The following is a 22,915-nucleotide window of genomic DNA, read 5'->3' as shown; positions in this document are numbered from 1 at the left end:
CACTTTTATTACCTTGAAATTTTTCCGTAGTTTTATTCTCGCAAGTACTCGTAGTTTTATCCTTGCAAAATAGTTTCATACTTTTTTCCGTTAAAGCAAACGTCAAGCGTGCATAAAGTTGTATCGGTGGTCGATAGAACTTGAGGGAATATTTGTTCTACCTTTAGCTCCTCGTTGGGTTCGACGCTCTTATTTATCAAAAAAGGCTACAAATGATCCCCTATACTTGTGGGTTATCAAGACCTTTTTCTGGCGCCGTTGCCGGGGAGCAATAGCGTGGGGTGAATATTCTCGTGTATTCTTGTTTGCTTTATCACTAAGTAGTTTTTATTTTCTGTTCTGAGTTGTTCTCTATCTTTAGTTATGGATATGGAGCACGAAACACCGAAAAAATTAGTGGTAGTTGCTACTCATGGAGATGGGGAACCTCCTAAAACCCTCGATGCTCGTTATGTGGAAAATATTATGCACTACTTTGATAATCCTGAGAAAACCCCATTCAGCTTGATAATGGGAGTAACATTGGATCAACGTGAATACTTTAGGGATTATTGCTTGACTCATAAAGGGAAATTGTTATGGGATCAAATTCATATGTTGCATTAGTATGCTTAGGATTTATGCCAGAGATATGATTATACTTGTTGCTCTAGGATGAATGCTCCACATCTTCCCTTTTCATGTGAATTTAATGATAATGAAACCTTGGCTTCTTATGCTATAGGTGTATATGATTACTATGATGTGGAACGAATAGAACAATTTGTTGCTTTTAAGGGTTCTTATGAAATTAAATCTTTGTTTGAAAAGTTTGAAGATTTTGATAATTCAGTTTATAGACCTGAAAATTTTGCTATCCTTAAATATTGCTATGATAATTATAAATACAATTCTGACATTGATTCATTTATTGAGAAAGTCTCCGTTGTGCAAGAAGAGACTAATATTTTGCAGGAGTCTTTGGAAGAAGGAATTGATGAAACGGTGAGCTCATTCGATGAAAAAGATGATGAGGAGATCGAAGAACAAATGGAGGAAGACCGGATTGATCACCCGTGCCCACCTTCTAGTGAGAGTAACTCTTCAACTCATACATTGTTTAATTTCCCTTCGTTCTTACCGAAGGATGAATGCCATCATAATTGCTATGATCCCATTGATTCATTTGAAATATCCATTTTTGATGATGCTTTCTATGCTTGTGGCCATGATGCCAATTCAAATGATGCTTATGGAGATGAACTTGCTATTGTTCCTTATATTAAGAATGAAATTGTTGCTATTGCACCCACACATGATAGTCCTATTATCTTTTTGAATTCTCCCAACTACACTATATCGGAGAAGTTTGCTCTTGTTAAGGATTATATTGATGGGTTGCGTTCTACCGTTGCACATGATGATTTTGATGTATATAATATGCATTTGTTTTCTGCTCCTACTTGCAATTATTATGAGAGAGGAACTACATCTCCACCTCTTTATGTTTCCAACACGATAAAATTGCAAGAAACTACTTATACTATGTATTAGCCTTTACTTGATGTGCATGAATTGTTCTTGTATGACATGCGATGCATAGGAAGAGAGTTAGACTTAGTCATTGCATGATATATGTTGCTTTGTGCTCACTACTAAATGCCAAATCATTGTTAATTAAAATTGGCTTTGATATACCTTGGGATCCGGGTGGATCCATTACTTGAGCACTTTATGCCTAGCTTAATGGCTTTAAAGAAAGCGCTGCCAGGGAGACAACCCAGAAGTTTTAGAGAGTCATTTATTTCTGTTGAGTGCTTTTATATAGTTTAAAAACAAAAAATATAGAGGGGAACTTAAAACTTCACAAAAAGAAAAGTGAAAGTGAGATAGACGAGCATTGTGAAAGTGGGGGACGTCCTTGAACTTTTTTCATGCTCATGGAAACTTTGTGAATCTTAACTACAGAAAATTTTCAACAAAAATAATTATCCCCTTGTACAATTCCATTGTATTATAAAAATAATGTGCCAAGATTTGCCTTTAGGGTGTTTACATTGCTTGTTGGTTTGTGCGGTGCAAAACAGAAACTTTGGTTGTAGTGTGCGATTTTACATTTTTTACTGGAACATAAAATGGTTCTGAAAATTTTTGCACTGTCTTTCTATACAAATTGTTTATTTTTCCTAATTTTTTCAGAATTGTTGGAGTACCAGAGGTATGGTGAATGTACAGATTACTACAAACTATCCTGTTTAAGACAGACTCTGTTTTTGATGCATTGTTGTGACGCCCCAAGACCGGAGCTTCAGATGCCTTCCATGATTTTCGAGATTCGTCGTGTGATTTGTTTGGTTCGTTGCATTCATTTTTGCATCATGTGCATTGCACCATGTCATGTTGCAACCTTTTTAAAACTCAACTAAATAAATTGTATGGGTCTTCGATCCATTTAAATCGAGGGAAATTCACATGGTGAAATTCTCTTTAAAACATATCCTCCCAATATATTAGGGAGCTATAATGAATATTCCATTAATTTGGAATTGACCATAACACACGTGCAAAGCAAACCCCACGCCTTTTCTGCTTCGAGTTGATCTCCAAACCTTGTCGATAATTCTTTCTCCTTTTCTGTGAAGCTCCTCCAAAAGTTTCAACATTTTTGGACCTTCCCAAACCTCACTTCCTATTCAAATCATTTGGAATTAATTTCAAATGAGTTTGAATTCAACTTGAACCGCATGCCCACTTCTATTTTTCTGGGATCAAGCTCATTTTTGCGAGTCCGGGGAAATTATCCCCATGCGCAAAATCCTTCCCTAGCCCTCTCCTTATTTTCCTCTCTCGGTTTTCGTTTCTCCTAAAGGAAATAAGAGAGAGAAGAGAAAGCCCATCAGCCAGGCCACTGGCCACTTCCCTCTCTGCTGGGCCGGCCTCTAAGACCCATCCATAGGCCCAGCCGCGCCCCTGCTTAACCCTAGCCTCTCTCGAACCCATGGCATCTCCCTGGTATCCCTCAAGCGCCCCCAATCATGCACGCATCGAGCCAGGGAGAGCCCTGCTCGATACCCTCCTCCCTCGATGCGCCGGCAGGGAGAGAAAGAGCAGCGCCTCGCCTCCCCGTCGACCATGTCGCCTCCAGACCACCAGCCGGCCACCGGAGCCCGCTCGCCGCCGCCGGCCTTCGCCTCGCCGTGCTGCCCCAGGACGTCACTCCCCTGCCGTCTCCGGGGCCGCACCACCGGAGCTGCTCCTTCCCCGCGACCCCGAGCCCCAAGCGCCGCCTCGTCTCCTCTGCTACGCCCGCACCTCACCTGCGACTTCTCCGCGCCTTCGACCTCCATCGCGCCTCCCTACTTCATCCGGCCGCCGCGCCGCCTTGAGCTCGTCATCCTCGACCTCCATGCCCTCCCGGAGTCCCTCGCCCGCTGCTGCACGGTCCAGCCTACTGCTTCCCTTCCGCTGCCATGGTTCGATGAGATGCATGTTTAGATGTTGTATTTGCCCATGAACGTTAGTTTTTCCCTCGTTTGACACCGCTGTCGACCCATGGGACACCCCGGTATCCGGGAGCACCCCACCATCCTTGCATGACACACTCCCGTCACTTTTCCTTTTGCACCGGAATCTCCATGACCTACTGGAACCGATATGTTGCCATGGCATCATTTTCGAATTCGTTGCTGCGGCACCCCTTTCGTTTCCGCCATGATGGCAAATGCTTCATAACATGCTCTTATCAACATTTTCAAAAATATTGCATAAAACTTGCATATGTCATCCGCATCATGATAACAATATTTAAAAAGTTTAAAAATGGTGTTTGCATGAAAATTGCTAAATGATATGGGGATTTTTCTGGATTTGTTGTTTGTTATATCCGGCTCCAACTAAATAATTGATGTGGTGTTTCGTCAATATGCAACCTGTTGCATATTGAGCTCCACTTAACTTGTAGTTTTATTTGTGCACTTTGCCATGCCATGTTTCATTAAACCAGACATGCATCATACTTGTTTGTGCATCATGCCATGTTTATGCTTGTGTGTCATGTTGCTTGCTTCTTTCCGGGTTGCTTCTCTCGTTAGCTTCGGTTTTGTTCCGAAGTTGTGAGGATCCGTTCGACTATGTCTGTTTGTCATCTTCATGGACTCGTTCTTCTTTCATGCGGGATCTCAGGCAAGATGACCATACCCTCGAAATCACTTCTATCTTTGCTTGCTAGTTGTTCGCTCTACCGCTATGTCGCGCTACCTACCACTTGTTTATCATGCCTCCCATATTGCCATGTCAAGCCTCTAACCCATCGTCCTAGCAAATCATTGTTTGGCTATGTTGTCGCTTTTGCTCAGCCCCTCTTATAGCGTTGCTAGTTGTAGGTGAAGTTGAAGTTGGTTCCATGTTGGAACATGGATATGTTGGGATATCACAATATCTCTTATTTTAATTAATGCATCTATATACTTGGTAAAGGGTGGAAGGCTCGGCCTTATGCCTCGTGTTTTATTCCACTCTTGCCGCCCTAGTTTCCTTCATACTGGTGTTATGTTCCTTGATTTTGTGTTCCTTACGCGGTTGGGGAGTTATGGGCCCCCTTGACAGTTTGCTTTGAATAAAACTCCTCCACCAAGGCCCAACCTTGGTTTTACATTTGCCTAACAACCTATACCTTTCCCTTGGGAGTAATTAACCCGAGGATCATCTTTATTTTAACCCCCCCCCCCGGGCCAGTGCTTCTCTAAGTGTTGGTCTGAATCGAGCTGCTTGTGGGGCCACCTCGGGGAAACTTGAGGGCTGGTTTTACTCGTAGCTAGTCTCATCCGGTGTGCCCCTGAGAACGAGATACGTGCGACTCCTATCGGGATTGTCGGCACATCGGGCGCCTTTGCTAGTCTTGTTTTACCATTGTTGAAATGTCTTGTAACCGGGATTCCGAGACTAATTGGGTCTTTCTGGGAGAAGGAATATCCTTCGTTGACCGTGAGAGCTTGTGATGGGCTAAGTTGGGACACCCCTGCAGGGTATAAACTTTCGGGAGCCGTGCCCGCGTTATGTGGCAGATGGGAATTTGTTAATGTCCGGTTGTAGATAACTTGACACTTGACTTATTAAAATGCATCAACCGCGTGTGTAGCCGCGATGGTCTCTTTTCGGCGGAGTCCGGGAAGTGAACACGGTTCTTGTGTTATGATTGTGTGTAAGTAGTTTCAGGATCACTTCTTGATCACTTCTAGCTTACGACCGTTGTGTTGCTTCTCTTCTCGCTCTTATTTGCGTATGTTAGCCACCATATATGCTTAGTGTTTGCTGCAGCTCCACCTCATTACCCTATCCTACCCATAAGCTTAAATAGTCTTGATCTTGCCGGTGTGATATTGCTGAGTCCTCGTGACTCACTGATACTTCCAAACAGTTGCAGGTGCCGATGAAACCAGTGCAGGTGACGCAACCGAGCTCAAGTGGGAACTTGATGAAGATCTTGGTCGTTGTTATGTTTCTTTTCTGGATGATCAGTAGCGGAGCCCAGTTGGGACGATCGGGGATCTAGCATTTGGGGTTTATCTTCCTTTTCTGTTGGATTTGACCATAGTCGGTCTTTGAGTGTATTTGGATGATGTATGAATTATTTATGTATTGTGTGAAGTGGCGATTGTAAGCCAACTCTTTATCCCTTTCTTATTCAGTACATGGGATTGTGTGAAGATTACCCCTCTTGTGACAAAACTACCATGCGGCATTGGGGAGGAGAGGCAAGAGCTCAAGCTTGGGGATGCCCAAGGCACCCCAAGTATATATTCAAGGAGACTCAAGCGTCTAAGCTTGGGGATACCCCGGAAGGCATCCCATCTTTCTTCAACAAGTATCGGTATGTTTTCGGTTTCGTTTCGTTCATGTGATATGTGCAAATCTTGGAGCGTCTTTTGCATTTAGTTTTCATTTTTATTTTATGCACCATGCTGGTATGGGATAGTCCATGGTTGATTTATAGAATGCTCATTGCACTTCACTTATATCTTTTGAGTGTGGCTTTATAGAATGCTTCATGTGCTTCACTTATATCATTTAAAGTTTGGATTGCCAGTTTCTCTTCACATAGAAAACCGTTGTTTGAAGAATGCTCTTTTGCTTCGCTTATATTTGTTAGAGCATGATCTTTTATAGAAAGAATTAAACTCTCATGCTTCTCTTATATCTATTTAGAGAGCCAAAAGGAATTGGTCAATTGCATGGTTAGTCATAAAATCCTACATAAAGCTTATGGATCATTGAATATGATATGTTTGATTCCTTGCAATATTTTTGCGATATAGAGATGGAATATGTGGGAGGTACTAGTAAAAGGTTGTGGTTAGTAAGAATATTGGTGTTAAGGTTTGTGATTCCCGAAGCATGCACGTATAGTCTCTCTTTATGCTATGATGTTGGAGCATGATTTATTATTGATTGTCCTCCTTATGAGTGGCGGTCGGGGACGAGCGATGGTCTTTTCCTACCAATCTATCCCCCTAGGGGCATGCGTAGTATTACTTTGCTTCGAGGGCTAATAAACTTTTGCAATAAGTATATGAGTTCTTTATGACTAATGTGAGTCCATGGATTATACGCACTCTTACCTTTCCGCAATTTGCTAGCCTCTACGGTACCGTGCATTGCCCTGTCTCACATCGAGACATGGTGCAAACTTCGCAGGTGCATCCAAACCCCATGATATGATACGCTCTACCACACATAAGCTTATTATATCTTCCTCAGAACAGTCACTATACCTACCTATTATGGCTTTTCCATGACCATTCCGAGATATATTGCCATGCAACTTCCACCGCTTCTGTTGATGACTTGAGCATTCATTGTCATATTGCTTTGCATGATCATATAGCTGACATAGTAGTTGTGGCTCAACCACCGTTCATCATTTCTCATACATGTTTCGCTATATCATTGCCAGAGGCATTCATATATAGTCATACTTTGTCATAGGTATCGAGTTGTAATTTTTATCTTCTTTTGAGTTATAAGTAAACAGAAGTGTGATGATCATCATTATTCATTTTTAGAGCAGTGCCCTGGTGAGGAAAGGATGATGGAGACTAGGATTCCCCCACAAGTCGGGATGAGACTTCAGACAATGAGAGAGAAAATATATGAAAAAAATAAAAAAGAAAAAAATAAATAAAAAGAGAGAAGGGGCATTGTTAGTATCCTTTACCACACTTGTGCTTCAAAGTAGCACCATGTTTTCCATTTGGAGTGTCTCCTATGTTGTCACTTTCATATACTAGTGGGAATATTTCATTATAGGATTAGATGCACACCCACTTAGTTTTCATATTGAGCTTTCATGCACTTATAGCTCTTACTGCATTCGTTGCATGGAAATCCCTACTCCTCGCATTGATATGGATTGATGGGCATCTCCATAGCCCATTGGTTAACCACATCGATGTGAGACTTTCTATTTTTTTTCTTTATATTTATCCCTATCCTTATACTCTATTCCACACGTAGTGCTATATCCATGGCTTGCTCCCATGTATTGTGTGAGAGTTGAAAAAACTGAAGCGCATTAAAAAGTATGAACCAATTGCTCGGCTTGTCATCGGGGTTGTGCATGATAAATACTTTGTGTTAAGACAGAGCATGACAAGACTATATGATTTTGTACGGATAGCTTTCTTTAGCATTGATATTTTGAAAGACATGATTGTTTGTTGGGATGCCTGAGTATTGATATCTTTATGTCAAATTATAGACTATTTCTTTGAATCACTCATGTCTTAATATTCATGCCATGATTAGATATATGATCAAGTTTATGCTAGGTAGCATTCCACATCAAAAATTATCTTTTTTATCATTTACCTGCTCGAGGACGAGTAGGAATTAAGCTTGGGGATGTTGATATGTCTCCGTAGTATCTATATTTTTTGATTGTTTCATGACAATATTATACAAGTTTTACATACTTTTGGCAAATTTTTATATGATTTATTGGACTAACCTATTGATCTAGTGCCAAGTGCCAGTTCTTGCTTTTTGCATGTTTTTTGTATCGCAGAGTATCCATATCAAACAAAGTCCAAATGCAATTAAATTTTATGGAGAATTATTTTGGAATATTTTTGATTTTTGGGAGTTGGAATCACCGCAAATGGAGGCCCACACGGGGCACAATACACCAGGGCGCAACAAAGGCCCCTGGTGCGCGGTGGTGGGTTGTGCCCACCTCGTACGTCAGTTGGAGCTCTACTTCGGGCACAAGGAAGCTTATATCCGGGAAAAATCATGTTAAAATCTGAGCGTAATCAGAGTTACGGATCTCCAGGAATATAAGAAACGGTTTTTGGCCAGATCTGGGGAACGCTAAACAGAAGAGAACAGAGAGTGAGATCCAATCTCGGAGGGCCTCTCGCCCCTCCCATGCCATGGAATCCAAGTAACAGAGGGGAAATCCTTCTCCCACCTAGGGAGGAGGCCAATGAAGAATAAGAAGGAGCGGGGTTCTCTCCCCCTCGCTTCCGGTGGCGCCGAAGTGCCACCGGGCAACGATCGGGACGGCGATCTACATCAACAATCTTGCTACCGTCAACACCAACTCTCTCTCCCTCTATGCAGCGGTGTAACACCTCTTCTCCCTGCTGTAATCTCTACTTAAACATGGTGCTCAACTCTATATATTATTTTCCAATGATCTATGGTTATCCTATGATGTTTGAGTAGATCCGTTTTGTCCTGTGGATTAATTGTGATCTTGGTTGTTATGATTGTATATTTTATTTATGGTGCTGTCCTACGGTGCCCTCCATCTCGCGCAAATGTGAGGGGTCCTCGCTGTAGGGTGTTGCAATATGTTCATGGTTTGCTTATTGTCAGTGTTGCGAGAGTGATAGAAACTTAAACGCGGATAGGTGGGCTATGGCTTATGGGAGTAAAGAGGACTTGATACTTAATGCTATGGTTGGGTTTGACAACCTTAATGATCTTTAGTAGTTGCGGATGCTTGCTAGAGTTCCAATCATAAGTGCATATGATCCAAGTAGATAAAGTATGTTAGCTCATGCGTAGGGACAAATGACTTTCTTATTGACAAAAGCTATCCATTTTTATTACCTTGCAATTTTTCTGTAGTTTTATTCTCGCAAAGTACTCGTAGTTTTATCCTTGCAAAATAGTTTCATACTTGTTTCTGGTAAGGCAAACGTCAAGCATGCGTAGAGTTGTTCGGTGGTCGATAGAACTTGAGGGAATATTTGTTCTACCTTTAGCTCCTCGTTGGGTTCGACACTCGTATTTATCAAAAAAGGCTACAAACGATCCCCTATACTTGTGGGTTATCAAGCGGCCATTTAACCCTTGTGTCTCTTCAACATTTCGATCGTGCCCCACCATTGCAAGAAGCACACCCACCGCGAGAAATTCTTAGAGGGTATCCTACGCGGCTCCAATGGCGCTCCGAGCGGCTGCTGACGACGAGCAGCAGTTCACCATGCATGCCGTGGTGGACACACATAGAAGGTTCACGGACCTCTCTATGGTGTACACCAATGACCCGGTCTGGGTGGAGCACTCCATCCACATCATGGAGCTGTTGCTTGCTGAGGAGAATACACCCGCACTCGTGCCGGGTCTCGTACCAAGGTCATCCTCGCCCAGATGTGTGTGCGCCACCACGTCCTCGTCTACCACTACTTCCTGGCCACAAGGCCTTGCGATCGATTCGCCAGGTTTGTCAACAGCCCCCACTACATGTTTGCTATGACGGACATCACCAATGATGTAAAGGCGCTCGAGAATTCGGGCATCGCCTGCCAGAATCGTGTCGACATCCAGGGCCAATACAAGATATGGGGGAGCAAGGAGGCTGAGAAGGACACACTGGTTCACCTCACCAAGGCCATCATCGACCCCTACTAGAAATACATGAAGGATTCCTGCAACAAGGACAAGCATGCCTGGCACTTGGCCAGGATGGAGATACTCGACAAAGCTTGCGTCGTGTACGTGGCCAAGGAGGCGTACACGAGCTACGACATGTATAGGCGGATCATTGACATGAGGAAGTGCCTCCTTCCCCAAAACGGCCAGGGATCCAGCCGGAAGCAGAGCAATGGCATGCGTCGTTGCAACAATAAGTAGATGATTAGATCCTCGTTTATCCTAGTTTAGTATGCATGCACTAGTACACGTCGGTGCTATACAAACGGTTTTTAACCCTTTTCCGCAACGGCATTTGGAACCGTCGCCTAGTGAGTGATGGCGATAGGGGGGTCCTTCCCACACAACCCAGAAACCGTCGGGGATATGCCCTCCTGGCACACACGCTCGGCAAAATGAGGTCATGTGCGACCGGTGAGCGCTCAAATACGGAAATACGTATAGTAGAGCTAAAAATACAATTATACAGGCAAAATTGTTTCCGGTCGCCAATACATCCCACACAGTCAGTCCCCGCTAAACGTTTCCGTTCGTATGTACATCCCACACAGTTGCTCCAATGAGAACATTTCCGTTCACATGTACATCACACACATTTTTTCCCGTTAAATCGTTTGTGATAGTGTTGCCATTGCACACGATATTAACAATTTTATCGTTTGCGTTATTGAATGCATCACACACGGTCCGTAGAAGAAACTGTGTGGCAAAGGCTGTCCACCAGACACATTCTTTATGTGGTAAACGTTTGCGCAAGGTGGCCTAACGCAAACAGTTTTCAAGAGAAAGTCGTGTGTGATTGTTCATTGAACCAACACGGTTTATTCCCAGAAATTGTGTGCGCTGCCTGAGGTCATCGCCCACGGTATTTTTTCAACAACCATTTGCAATAGCAAAACCCAATTAGCAGGCTAATTGCCCTATTATTAATAATCCATTTATTAATCTAATTGACATTCATATTAAGCACATAATATATTTCATTTCCATATTAAGGAAGCAGAATTTCATAATTCAAATACATCAGAGTACAACATGATATAGCTTCAGCACTCAGCTACCCCATTACACAACTGCACCAGCACCATGTTTCACATGAAACATGTAGAACCTTTCGAAATTAGCATCATAGACGGTATATAGACAGATGCATCTCATCTGGAAAACTATTGAAGCGGAAGGAGGATATTGAGCCTTCATTCATGTTGAAGGTCTTTGCAACTTTAGGCCAGTGCCTGTGGATGATTGATCGTACGTCCTCCGTCCTCTTCAGGAACACTTCAATATTGAACCATGGGTGTTGTATGAAAACCTTCCTCGCCTCCTCACCATAGAGGTGGTTTGAGAGGTAATCATCAGTGAATTGCTTTGGAAAGGCCTGAAAACAAGGATGTGCATAAATATCTTCTCTATATTGGAAATGGGGCAAAGGAATAAAAAAAGGTAAGGTATAATAGTTAGTACCATCTTGTAGTGAACTGATGTCTTTTTCATTGTGCACACAAAGATCTTGTTTGTTTTTTGTCGCTAATTTCTTTATCCTAACAATCTTTCTGAGTTTCTTGATTTGATTGATATTCATGGACAACTCATTTCCCCATATGCAAAAAGAGTCGAACAATGGGTCAAAACCACTGACAACAGGACCTACATGTGCAAGACCAAATTGTTAAAAACCTAAATATTAGAATGGTTCCTGCAATTGCACAATAATGCTATTAGACAACGGACCATGCACATGCTAACCTCGATTGTAAACCTCAATGCTTCCCATTGTTTCCCTACAACACATATAAGGTAGTATCAGGTTAAGTAAAGGGTTCGCATGCTATCAGTAAAATATGTTGATGAAAAATAAGCACATTGCAGATTCATCGGATTAATTCAAGCCACATGGAAAACCCATTTATCCAAACCAAGCATGATTAAGAACTAGGAAATATAGCACTTGTATATGTTTCTCATGTATTAAGTGCAGCCAAATTCGATTTATTCCTCACATGCACAACAATACAAAATTCTACCAATGACAATTGGACATCGCATTGCAGAATTGAACTAAGCAGTTAACTAAACACCACAACAAATGAACCAAACATTAACTGAGCACCACATTGCACAATATAACATACTCCTAATAGAAGATCAAACAGTTAACCAAACCAAGCATGCTTAACAACTTGGAAATATAGCAATTGTATTTGTTTATCGTGTATTTACTATAGCCAAATTCAATTTATTCCTCACCTGGTATACAATAACAGAATGCACCCACAACTATTGAACATCGCATTGCAGAATTGAATCAAATAGTTAACTAAACACCACAACACAATTGAACCAAACGTTAAGTGAGCACCACATTGCACAATGTATAACCAAACCAAGCATGCTTGACAACTTGGAAATATAGCAATTGTATTCGTTTGTCATGTACTTTGTAAAGATAAATTCGATTTATTTCTCACATGGAAGACAATACAAAATTGAAGCCTGAAGAATTGAACATCACATTTGCATAGTTGAACCAAACAGTTAACTGAAGATGACAACTAATTAACAAAATAGTTAATAAGTGAGCACCACACTACACGACATATAGAACATATACACTAGAGCAACAGATTGCATGGTAAAATTAGATAGCACAATTCACTAGAATTTGTGAAGGAAAGGCAAGAGCAGCACACGTAACGGGTAAACCGAGCATGCTTAACCGGTGTAGCTAGCAAATGGCAAGGTGATCCTCCAAGATCTAGGGGTCGTCATGAATAGCAGCCATTGTGACCTCATCCGTGCGTGCAACCGGGATTTGCTTCTCCGCTGCCAAATGCTCCTTGAGATCCTGGCTATACTGTGTGCACCATGGCTTAGGGCGGCACTTATTTGGTGGAGGGGTCGGTGATTTGGGTGGAAGGTGCCGCGCTCGCGCCGGCGGTCGGGGCATGTGGGATGTGGAAGGATGAGGAGGATGGGGGTCGGGTGTGGATTACCTGCCTGGATAGACTAGGCCGAGCAGCGTGAAGGAGGTCGCCGGGGTGGAGGCGGCACTGCAAGCAAGGAGTGAAGGTTTCAACTTGGAAAGGAAGGCGGAAATAGGGGAAATGTGGCTTTTGGTAAGGGGGGCAGGGAGGTAGATATTTCCGCAGAAGCCAAAAATTTGGAATCGCTTCAGCAAAAAAACTGGCGCGCAAAGTATCATCAGACACAGTCCCTTATTCAGAACTGTGTACGATATGTGAACATCACAAACGATTCAGATAGCTTAACCCGTGTGTGATGAGTTTGAATGTCAAAAAAAATTGTTCGAATTTCCATGGTTACAGTGGTCATCGGCGTCATTGCATAATTTGGGTACACAAAGGAGACTACAGCACACCCACACTTCTTAATCGAGCAAGTTCACCAATTAAACAGAGCTAGCTAACCTAAACATTTCTCTAACAAATTAAAGACCGCCGCTCTTAATTAAACAAAACAAAGAGTACTACTACGGCTGGTGCTCGTCGATCTCCGTCGCTGCCTCCATGTCCAGCTCGCGCCCGACGGTCTCCTGGGGAAGGGGCTCCATGGCATCCATCGCACCATACTCGGCAAGCATCTCGCCATCCGTGTCTGCCATCTCTTTGGAAAAGGCCGCCACGAGGTGGGCGTGGGAATCCATGATCTGGGCTTGGACGGGCTCCATTGTTGCAAGGTATGCAGCAGAGGAACGGACGACTACTCAAACGCTCTCGGTGATTGCCAGCTCTTCGGCCGTGGGTTGCCGACCGTTGTCGGAGAAGCTTCGTTCGATTTGCGCGGTGACCGCCACGAGCTGGGCATGGGTGACCTCGACATGGTCATGGGCGGGCTCCATCAGGGCTAAGGCCTCCGCTGCGGAATGGAGAGCTGTTGTGCCGCTCTTGCCAGTTGCTATCCCCGAGGCAGATCACTACACCACGACAAAACTTTAAGGACAATCAACTGCCGGGAAAGGTTAAGAATTCATGTCACCAATACTGCCGGCAAAGATTTATCTGCCGGGAAAAAATTTACAGGGCGTGCTATCTGCCGGCAAAAGCTAACATTGGAGGGCAGTGTCTCTGCTGGCATCTTTAGGGTCGGCCCATCTGCCCTGAAAAGTAAATGAGGGCAGAAGCATTGCCCGTATGCACGTTGGTGGGCCTGAAATTTTTTGGCCCAAAAAGCGCGTGAGGCAGCCGCGGGAGATGCGAACGATAGAAGTCACTGGAAGCACCACGCAACCCTAACCTTCGCCACATCCATTCCCCACCTCTCATTCCCTCAGCCGCCGCACTCTCCATCGACATGGTCATCGCGCTACAAGCAGCACCGCTGCCTCCCAATGTTGCCGCCCCGGATCCCCCACCCACGCCGCTGTCGCCGCCCTCGCATCCCCCAACCATGCCACCGTCTTCGCATACCCCATCCACGCCATCGTCGGAGGTCAACGGCGAGTTTGGAAGCGACCTCCACGAACCGCCTGGCGATCTCGCCTCCGTCCACAGCACACAGTCGATATTGCGGCAGCAGGTTCGTTCACCATAGCCGCTGCGCTGGTGGGGTGAGCCTGGCCTTACCTGCCGTTCAAATCTCGTTGCCTATGGTGTGCCCCCGCCACCGCGGGCTGTCCTACAGGTCTGGCGCCCACCACCTCTCTATTATTCTGCTTTCCTCAGCATGTGTCTGTACGCTACTCCCTCTTCTACCTTTTTGTTCCTCTGTTATGCAAACTGAGTGGTTCAAATAAAGTTTATTCTGGAGAAATTTGCTGGATGATAACTCTGTACTAAATGCATGTGTTCTGTTTTAGCCTCTCTTTGCTTCTTATTTAAATCAAATCCCCACTACAGCTATAGCTTAATCAATCAAATTCATATGTCCTGTTTAGAATTTCTGCAGTGATGAAAGTCCTTTCAATTCTGGCTTCGTTGCCTTAGAACAAATAATAATTCTAGTTGTTGTTCAGATATTTTTCTTACAATTCTGCATATACAGAGAGCCAATAGATGTGACTAAATATGGGCTTTTGTGGATCTGCTATTCTTGGTTGTTCAGAAATGCATGGCTCAAGTTTGCTCTGTCTAGAAGCTTTGCAATTCTGCATATGCAGGGAGCCAATAGATGTGACCGAATCCGGGTCTTTGTGGGCTGCTATTTTTGGTTGTTCAGAAATGCGTGGATAAAGTTTGCTCTGACTAGAAGCTGGTACTGGAAAATGCCGATGTGGCCAGATGACTTTTTGTCAATTGAGTTAGAGTTAGCTAGCATAAATATTTTGCTCTCAAATGCAGTTCTTTAGTTATACTTAATGACACATTTTGTGCCATGGTGTGTTTGTGGGATACTGAGATGTCGTGTTGCTTTCATTGTGTAAATAAGATGGTCGGGAGCTTGTAAAACTGCATGGCATACCTGATGTTTGGATACATGATTTTGTAGTTTGCTCCCTCCCTGAAAGTACATGATCTCATTAAATTATCTACATTTAACATGACAAGCTCTGGAATAAGCGTAATGAATTGATGTGATTAGTATAAATAACATGATTTGTTTTAGAATAAGAGGTAATGCACAGATAACATGCATGCTTCTTAGACTGGCTTGTGTATTTTGCTATTATGACTCTATATACATGGTTCGTAAAGTTCTTTTATCTTGCTATTATGAAAGTGATATGCCTTTTAATGATGTGATGCAGTTGTAGTGGCGAAATATGGTACAAGACGGAATGGAAAGAAAACTCTTGTGCTTGAAGGGAGCGGAAGCGGATGTTATTGGGGTCAGTGTCACCGTCAAGAGGGTGCTTTTTTGGCTCACTACTAAAGGAAAATGGTGAGTTGCTACTAGAGTAAAACTATCATATTTGTTCTTATTTTTTCCAGAAAAGGAAAAAATGCTCCAGGTGCATGGTGAGGATGGACACCAAGATTGGCTTCCTCTCGCCAGCATGCACTAGGGCTTTGAGGAGCATGAAGTATTGCTGCCTCATGTTGCTATTGCTAGATTAATTTTTGTAAGTTCTATATTGACTTTTTATGATAAAGGGTTACTATTATAGTGCAATTATTGTAGGTGGTTTAGTATGTTGGCACCTGGTTAGGATTAACATAACATTTATTGTCTCTAATACTACACTACTTGATCTTTCTAGTGTTAGTTTGGGTTTGCATACCATCTATCCCATGTTTACATGATTGTTTTCTTGAAAAATATGGATTTTTTATGTGAAGAAGCATTAGTGCATTTTAGGACTCGACGAGTTGTGTGGCCTTGGAAAAAATTGGCCCCCTCGCGTTGGTGTGTTTCTTGCTTTCTTGTGTGTATTTTTCCAAGACGAAGGTTTGGTGACTGATCTGATTGGTATGTGCAAGCTATTCTGGAACATAAATACTTGTGAGATGTCGTAATTGGTTGCTTCTTTTTTTCAGGTTACTGTGTACTACTCTTGCACTCACAATTTTAGAGACGTGTGTTTTGCAAGCTAAAAGGATCTATTGCTAGAATCGAAGTAAGTTTTTGTACATTTTAATATCTACCTGATGAAGTAGCACTCTAGGATGGATCAGTATCTAACTGAAATCAGATGTTATATTTCGTGATGTTACATTTGCAGGACATATTCCCATGTATGTATGTATGCATGATGGATTGTTGCCCTTTTGGCTGTGAGGTAGTACTGAACTTGTGAGCCTACAAATGTATTTGTATGTATGTTGTGATGTAGTACTAAATGTATATCTATGTATGTATGATGTGATGTAGTACTGGACTTGTGAACCTACAAATGTATACCTATGTATGTATGCAAACATGATGTATTGTTGAGATATATTATGATGAAACTTTAATTACCCTACATGTGTGATGTTCAATGTATACATTGTATTCTAGATTATGGTACAAAATTAAGTTGAGAAATGATAGGTTGAACTCGAAGGGGATATTTGTGTTGGCAGTGTACTTAATTAAGGGCACATCCACTGCTAGGAATTCTACTATATGCCCGGGATTGTCTGCCTCCCGAGAAAAATCTATTTGCTGGGAGTACTTCTAACTGTCGGCAAAGCTTTAACTATGAAGGTCAGTGGAACTGCCGGGGTTTCCTCTAACTACCAGGAATGGTTTTTCCTGACAGGACTTTCAAGGGCAGTTTGTAAATGCCGGCAAAAGCTATTCCCGGTAGTTTTTTTGCCTCTACTAGCTAGTTTTCCCAGCAGATAAGGTGACTCCTAAGTTTTGTCATGGTGTAGTGGATGTTGCTGCCGCCACCTGAGAAGCAACAAAGGCCGTTTGGGCTGCATTGGCTGCCCAGTTGTAGATTGGGGCCGTGCTCATGCACCTTGTTAGCACGCGCATGGCGGCTGCGGCCGCGCTCTCGCCGGAGTGGGCCACCGAAGTTGCCCTCACGACGCGGGTCCACGTGCCCATCTTTCACCGGCGACGATTGAAACACTGAAATGATATTTGGGGAGCGAGCTAGCATGCTTGAGACGCCAACGCACCTTCTCGTGTAAGCCATAGGCGTACTATACACCGACGGTGCTCTGGGCTATTTTGTGTTGCATCTCACACGGTTGGTCATAATAAACCGTGTGTGATCTACTTGATTTTTCATCTTCATTTGAATTACATAATGGGGTCACAGCGGTAATGGACATTGTTTGAATTACTAGACCTTTTATCTGTAGTGAACATCCAACTATATGTGTGTCATAAAAGAATTGGAATTATCCAGGGTTCGTTTGAACATTTTATACATTAAATTGGTTTTCTAGCCATTTCAGGTGCACAATTCAAAATTAAACTACATGCACATGCTCTGGTGCACCAACATGGGTTCTAAAATCATATATGTGTCCATGGGTTTATGCTTATGTCCCATGCAAGAAATGGGGATGAAATTCGAACACCATGGCACCGTGGCTCTCCGGCAAATGTCGACGTACTTGCTTTTCTAATTCTAGTAAATCCAAAATGCGTCCGAAATTCATGAAACCTGGCATGCTATCATGGAGCGGCATCAACATGTCATGGTAAAAATTTTGTCCTATTTGGGGCAGGTTTGGGTATAAGCTTCTCATAAACCAGAGCTTGTCACAACAAGTGTGATGGTTTCAGTAGGGAACGTGCCACCTTTGGGGATGAAACAATATCCGTTGCCTCTTGATTTCAAAAAAATTTCCTAGTGTCAACATAGAACAACAGGAGTGTTGTGTCAATTTTTGGGGTTTTTTGGGGTTCATTTGGACATTTTTATGCATTAATTGAGTTTTCAATGCATTTATATGCATAATTCAAATTTGAACTACATGCACATGCTCTAATGCATATAAATTGGTTGAAAATTCAAATCTGTGTCCTTGGTTGCATGCTTAGGTCCCATGCAAGAAATGGGAATGAATGTCAAGCACCCTGCCACCATCACTCGGCCGCAAACATTGAGATACCTGGTTTTTAAATTCTAGTAAATCCAAAGCTCGTCTGAAATTCATGAAACTTGGCATGCTATCATGGAGCGGCATCAACATGTCGTGGTAAATTTTTTGTCCAATTTGGGGTAGGTTTGGGTATATGCTTCTCACAAACCAGAGCTTCTCACAACAAGCCTGATGGTTTCGGTAGGGAACGTTTCACCTTTCTGGACGAAACGATACCCATTGCCTCTTCTCGATTTCAAATTTTTTCCTAGTGTCAACATAAAACAACAAGAGTGTTGTGTTAATTTTGGGGATTTTTGGGGTTCGTTTGGACATTTTTATGCATTAATTGAGTTTTCAATGCATTTATGTGCATAATTCAAATTTGAACTGCATGCACATGCTCTAATGCATATAAATTGGTTGAAAATTCAAATATGTGTTCTTGGTTGCATGCTTAGGTATAATGCAAGAAATGGGAATGAATGTCAAGCACCCTGCCACTGTCACTCGGCCGTAAACATTGAGATGCATGGTTTTTAAATTCTAGTAAATCCAAAACGCATCTGAAATTCATGAAACTTGGCATGCTATGATGGAGCGGCATCAACATGACGTGGTACAAATTCTGTCCCATTTGGGGCAGGTTTGGGTATATGCTTCTCACAAACCGGAGCTTCTCACAACAAGCATGATGGTTTTCGGTAGGGAACGTCCCACCTTTGGGGACGAAACAATATCCATTGCCTCTTATTGCTATCAATTTTTTTTCTCGTGTCAACATAGAACAACAGGAGTGTTGTGTGAATTTTTGTGATTTTTCGGGGTTTGTTTGGACATTTTTATGCATTAACTGAGTTTTCAATGCATTTATGTGCATAATTCAAATTTGAACTACATGCACATGCTCCAGTGCATATAAATTGGTTCAAAAAACAAATATGTGTCCTTGGGTGCATGCTTAGGTCCCATGCAAGAAATGGGAATGAACTTCAAACACCAGGGCACTGTTGATTGCCGGCAAAACATTGAGATACCTGGTTTTTAAATTCTAGTAAATCCAAAACTCGTCTGAAATTCATGAAACTTGGCATGCTATCATGGAGCGGCATCTACATGCTGTGGTAAAAAAATTGTCCCATTTGGGGCAGGTTTGGGTATATGCTTCTCACAAACCAGAGCTTCTCACAACAAGCATGATGGTTTCGATAGGGAACGCCCCACCTTTGGGGATGAAACGATGTCCGTTGCCTCTTATTGCTTTCAAAATTTTCCTCGTGTCAACATAGAACAACAGGAGTGTTGTGTCAATTTTTGTGATTTTTCAGGGTTCGTTTGGACATTTTTATGCATTAACTGAGTTTTCAATGCATTTGTGTGTATAATTCAAATTTGAACTACATGCACATGCTCCAGTGCATATAAATTGGTTGAAAAATCAAATTTGTGTCCTTGGGTGCATGCTTAGGTCCCATGCAAGAAATGGGAATGAATTTCAAACAACAGGGCACCATTGATTGCCGGCAAAACATTGAGATACCTGGTTTTTAAATTCTAGTAAATCCAAAACTCGTCTGAAATTCATGAAACTTGGCATGCTATCATGGAGCGGCATCAACATGCCGTGGTAAAAAAAATCCCATTTGGGGCAGGTTTGGGTATATGCTTCTCACAACAAGCATGATGGTTTCGGTAGGGAACATCCCACCTTTGGGGACGAAACAATATCCATTGCCTCTTATTGCTTTCAAAATGTTTCTCGTGTCAACATAGAATAACAGGAGTGTCGTGTCAATTTTTGTGATTTTTCGGAGTTCGTTTGGACATTTTTATGCATTAACTGAGTTTTCAATGCATTTATGTGCATAATTGAAATTTGAACTACATGCACATGCTCCAGTGCATATAAATTGGTTGAAAATCAAATTTGTTTCCTTGGGTGCATGCTTAGGTCCCATGCAATAAATGGGAATGAATTTCAAACACCAGGGCACCGTTGATTGCCGACAAAACGTTGAGATACTTTATTTTTAAATTCTAGTAAATCCAAAACTCGTCTGAAATTCATGAAACTTGGCATGCTATCATGGAATGGCACCCGACATGTCGCGGTATTTTTCGTGTCCATTTTGAGAGAAGGCGCACTCGAATAATGACAGCCAATGAAGGCATTTTGAAAAATAGCTGCCACTTTAATATCTCAAACGTTTCTATAATTTGAACCGTGTGCATTCTGTTAATCATTCACATGTCGCCACGTGTCTTGGTTTTAATGGCTGTAGGAGGTGCCGTGCGGACAGCTGCTTCACCTTGACTGAACGGGAGGCGTGTGAGCGCAATCCAGTCCGCAGGCTGACCAAGAGGCGTGCAAGTTGTCCTCGAATGTGTAGGCTCATAAGGAAGCGTGCAAGCTGTACGCTGCATAGGCTCACTGGGAAGCGAGTCCATTGACTTCCATGGCCACCCGCCTTCCTCTTCATGCAGGCGCCCCCCTCAGCGTCACGGGACGCCGCCGTCGAACGCTGCCTCTCAGCACCGCCAGCTGCCGTCCTTCCACGTCCCGCCCATCGATCCCGGGACGACATGATGTTTGATTAACAAGTGAAGAACATTTTGTGCTGCATTGAAGACTTCAACAACGGCGTCCCGGAGGACGACAACGACAACGACAGCATGGCACGCCGTCTCCACCGCTGCCGGAAATATTATTTTTCTTGGGTTTAATACTGTATCTCGATCATATGAATATAAATTCGTAGTATGACTGAATGAAAGATATGGTTTGAGCGAACTTGCGTTTTTCTCTCTTAATGTATAGACTTATCAAACGATTTTATTTGAAAAAACATCAATGGTTTTAAATATAAAACACTCATCGCAAATGTTTTAGTTAGAACACCCGTATGCAAACCGGGAGCTTCCCCGGGAAGCCAAAGGAAAATGTGTCGAGCAGGATTTTTGCGGCTCTTGATCGCAAACTTTTAGATAGAACACCGTATGCAAAGTAAGAGCAGGATTTGTGCATCTCTTCAATGCAAATGGTTCTTTTGGATGACTCATGTGGAACCACTTACAAACAATTTGGTAAGATTTGCATCTGTCATATTGGGTATGTTGCCATTTGTCAAACTGGAAAGATTGAAATTTGTTGATCTAGTAACATTGCCATTTGTCAACCTTGTAACACTGCAATTTGTCAAAATATGAAGCTAAAAATCACTAGCAGTATCAAATTTTTGCAACTAAAATTCTGTAATTAAGCATAGATTTCATTCATAGATTAAGCAGTCATTCTTAATGTATACAAACAGTTCAACACGACAGCCGAACCGACCAAACTTTTCCCCAATTGTTGCCAACCACGTACTGAAATAGCTAGTTCAACTATATATACTAGCTAATTTTAAGTATGTTGTACAGTTCCACCACATCTATAGTCAGATGAACTAAACAAAATAGCCCCTAAATACTACTACGGAGGGGCTTTGTACTACTTCCGGCTGCCTCTCCTCTGCCGAGCACGCTCAGTAAGAGACAGAGGAGGAGGAGCCTACCAACGAGCTGGACAACTGCAATACGGTGCCTGCCGCTGCCGCTGCTGCAGCTTCAGTGACGCTCACCTCGAACGCCCTCTGTCGCTCCACAAGACCCCTCTCGAAGCGGTGGTTCTCCTCGTAGATCTCCTGATTCCTCGCCTCTGAGGCGACATGTGCCGTGGCCACGGCGGCGGTAAGGCTCTTTGCGTGCTCGATGAGGCACTCCTCCTCCTCTCACAGGAACTCGGTGTAGCGCGCAAGGTTGCTGACGCACGTGCGGGCATCCACCTCCGCCTCCTGCCTTCGGGCGGCGGTGGCAGAGCAGGTGATGACCCCGGCGGTCGACGATGGGCTGGCGGCCACGACAGCCGACGATGGGGTGACCGCCACGACCACCACCTCCCGCCTTCGAGCCGCGGTGGCAGAGCGGGTGATGGCAACGGTGGTCGGCAATGGGGTGGCGGCCACGACGGCCACCTCCCGCCTTCGGGCCGCGGTGGCGGAACGGGAGATGGCCCTGGCTTTCGACGGTGGTGTGGCGGCAACAGCTGCCGATGGGCAGCGGCAGCGAAGCGTGTGGTGGGTGTTCCGCGCACACCCAACAGGGACGCCATGCGCACTACACTACGCTGGGGACTGCACCGCCACCGCGGTGTAGCCTCCCAGCTGGAGCTGTCCCCTGATGAAGGCGGAGTGGCTGAGCGACGACAACGGACTGGTGCCATTGGCGATTGTGGGAGAAGCAGACAAGATAAGCTATAGGGAGGGAGGGGAAAATGTGACGCGGGACTCGACGGCCGTGAGGGTTTATATAGCAGGCCAATAAGTATTGGGATTTTGGGGGGATTTCACTGAGTCGGGTGGGAAGCTTGCGCGGGAACCTGCAAGGTTGTGCGGGAACGGTCCCACCAATGATTCATTGGCGCCACCGTTTGGCCAAAAGAACGCCCCCACGCGATGTGCAAGCTTGCGTTGTAAGCCGTCTATGACAACGGGGTGACAAGATGTGCGGGAGGAGGACGAAAGGCCACGTACACA

General features: G+C 43.5%; 1 long non-coding RNA gene across 2 annotated transcripts; it reads left to right on the top strand.

Annotated features, from left to right (window-relative positions):
• The first annotated feature begins 14,150 nt into the window (after nucleotides 1–14,150).
• LOC147975704 (uncharacterized) lies at nucleotides 14,151–16,780 on the top strand. 2 transcript variants are annotated; one of them, XR_015601025.1, is made up of 4 exons: nucleotides 14,155–14,559; nucleotides 15,623–15,756; nucleotides 16,353–16,432; nucleotides 16,538–16,780. It is a non-coding gene; the product is annotated as an uncharacterized LOC147975704 (long non-coding RNA). The 2 variants fall into 2 exon arrangements; XR_015601024.1 differs by having other exon boundaries at nucleotides 14,151–14,559; nucleotides 15,623–16,432.
• The last annotated feature ends 6,135 nt before the right edge of the window (nucleotides 16,781–22,915 follow it).

Source organism: Triticum urartu, chromosome 4A, assembly GCF_056163025.1.
Source record: "Triticum urartu cultivar PI428250 chromosome 4A, HENAU_Tu73, whole genome shotgun sequence".
Lineage (NCBI taxonomy): Eukaryota > Viridiplantae > Streptophyta > Magnoliopsida > Poales > Poaceae > Triticum > Triticum urartu.
This window is presented reverse-complemented; position numbering and strand designations above follow the sequence as displayed.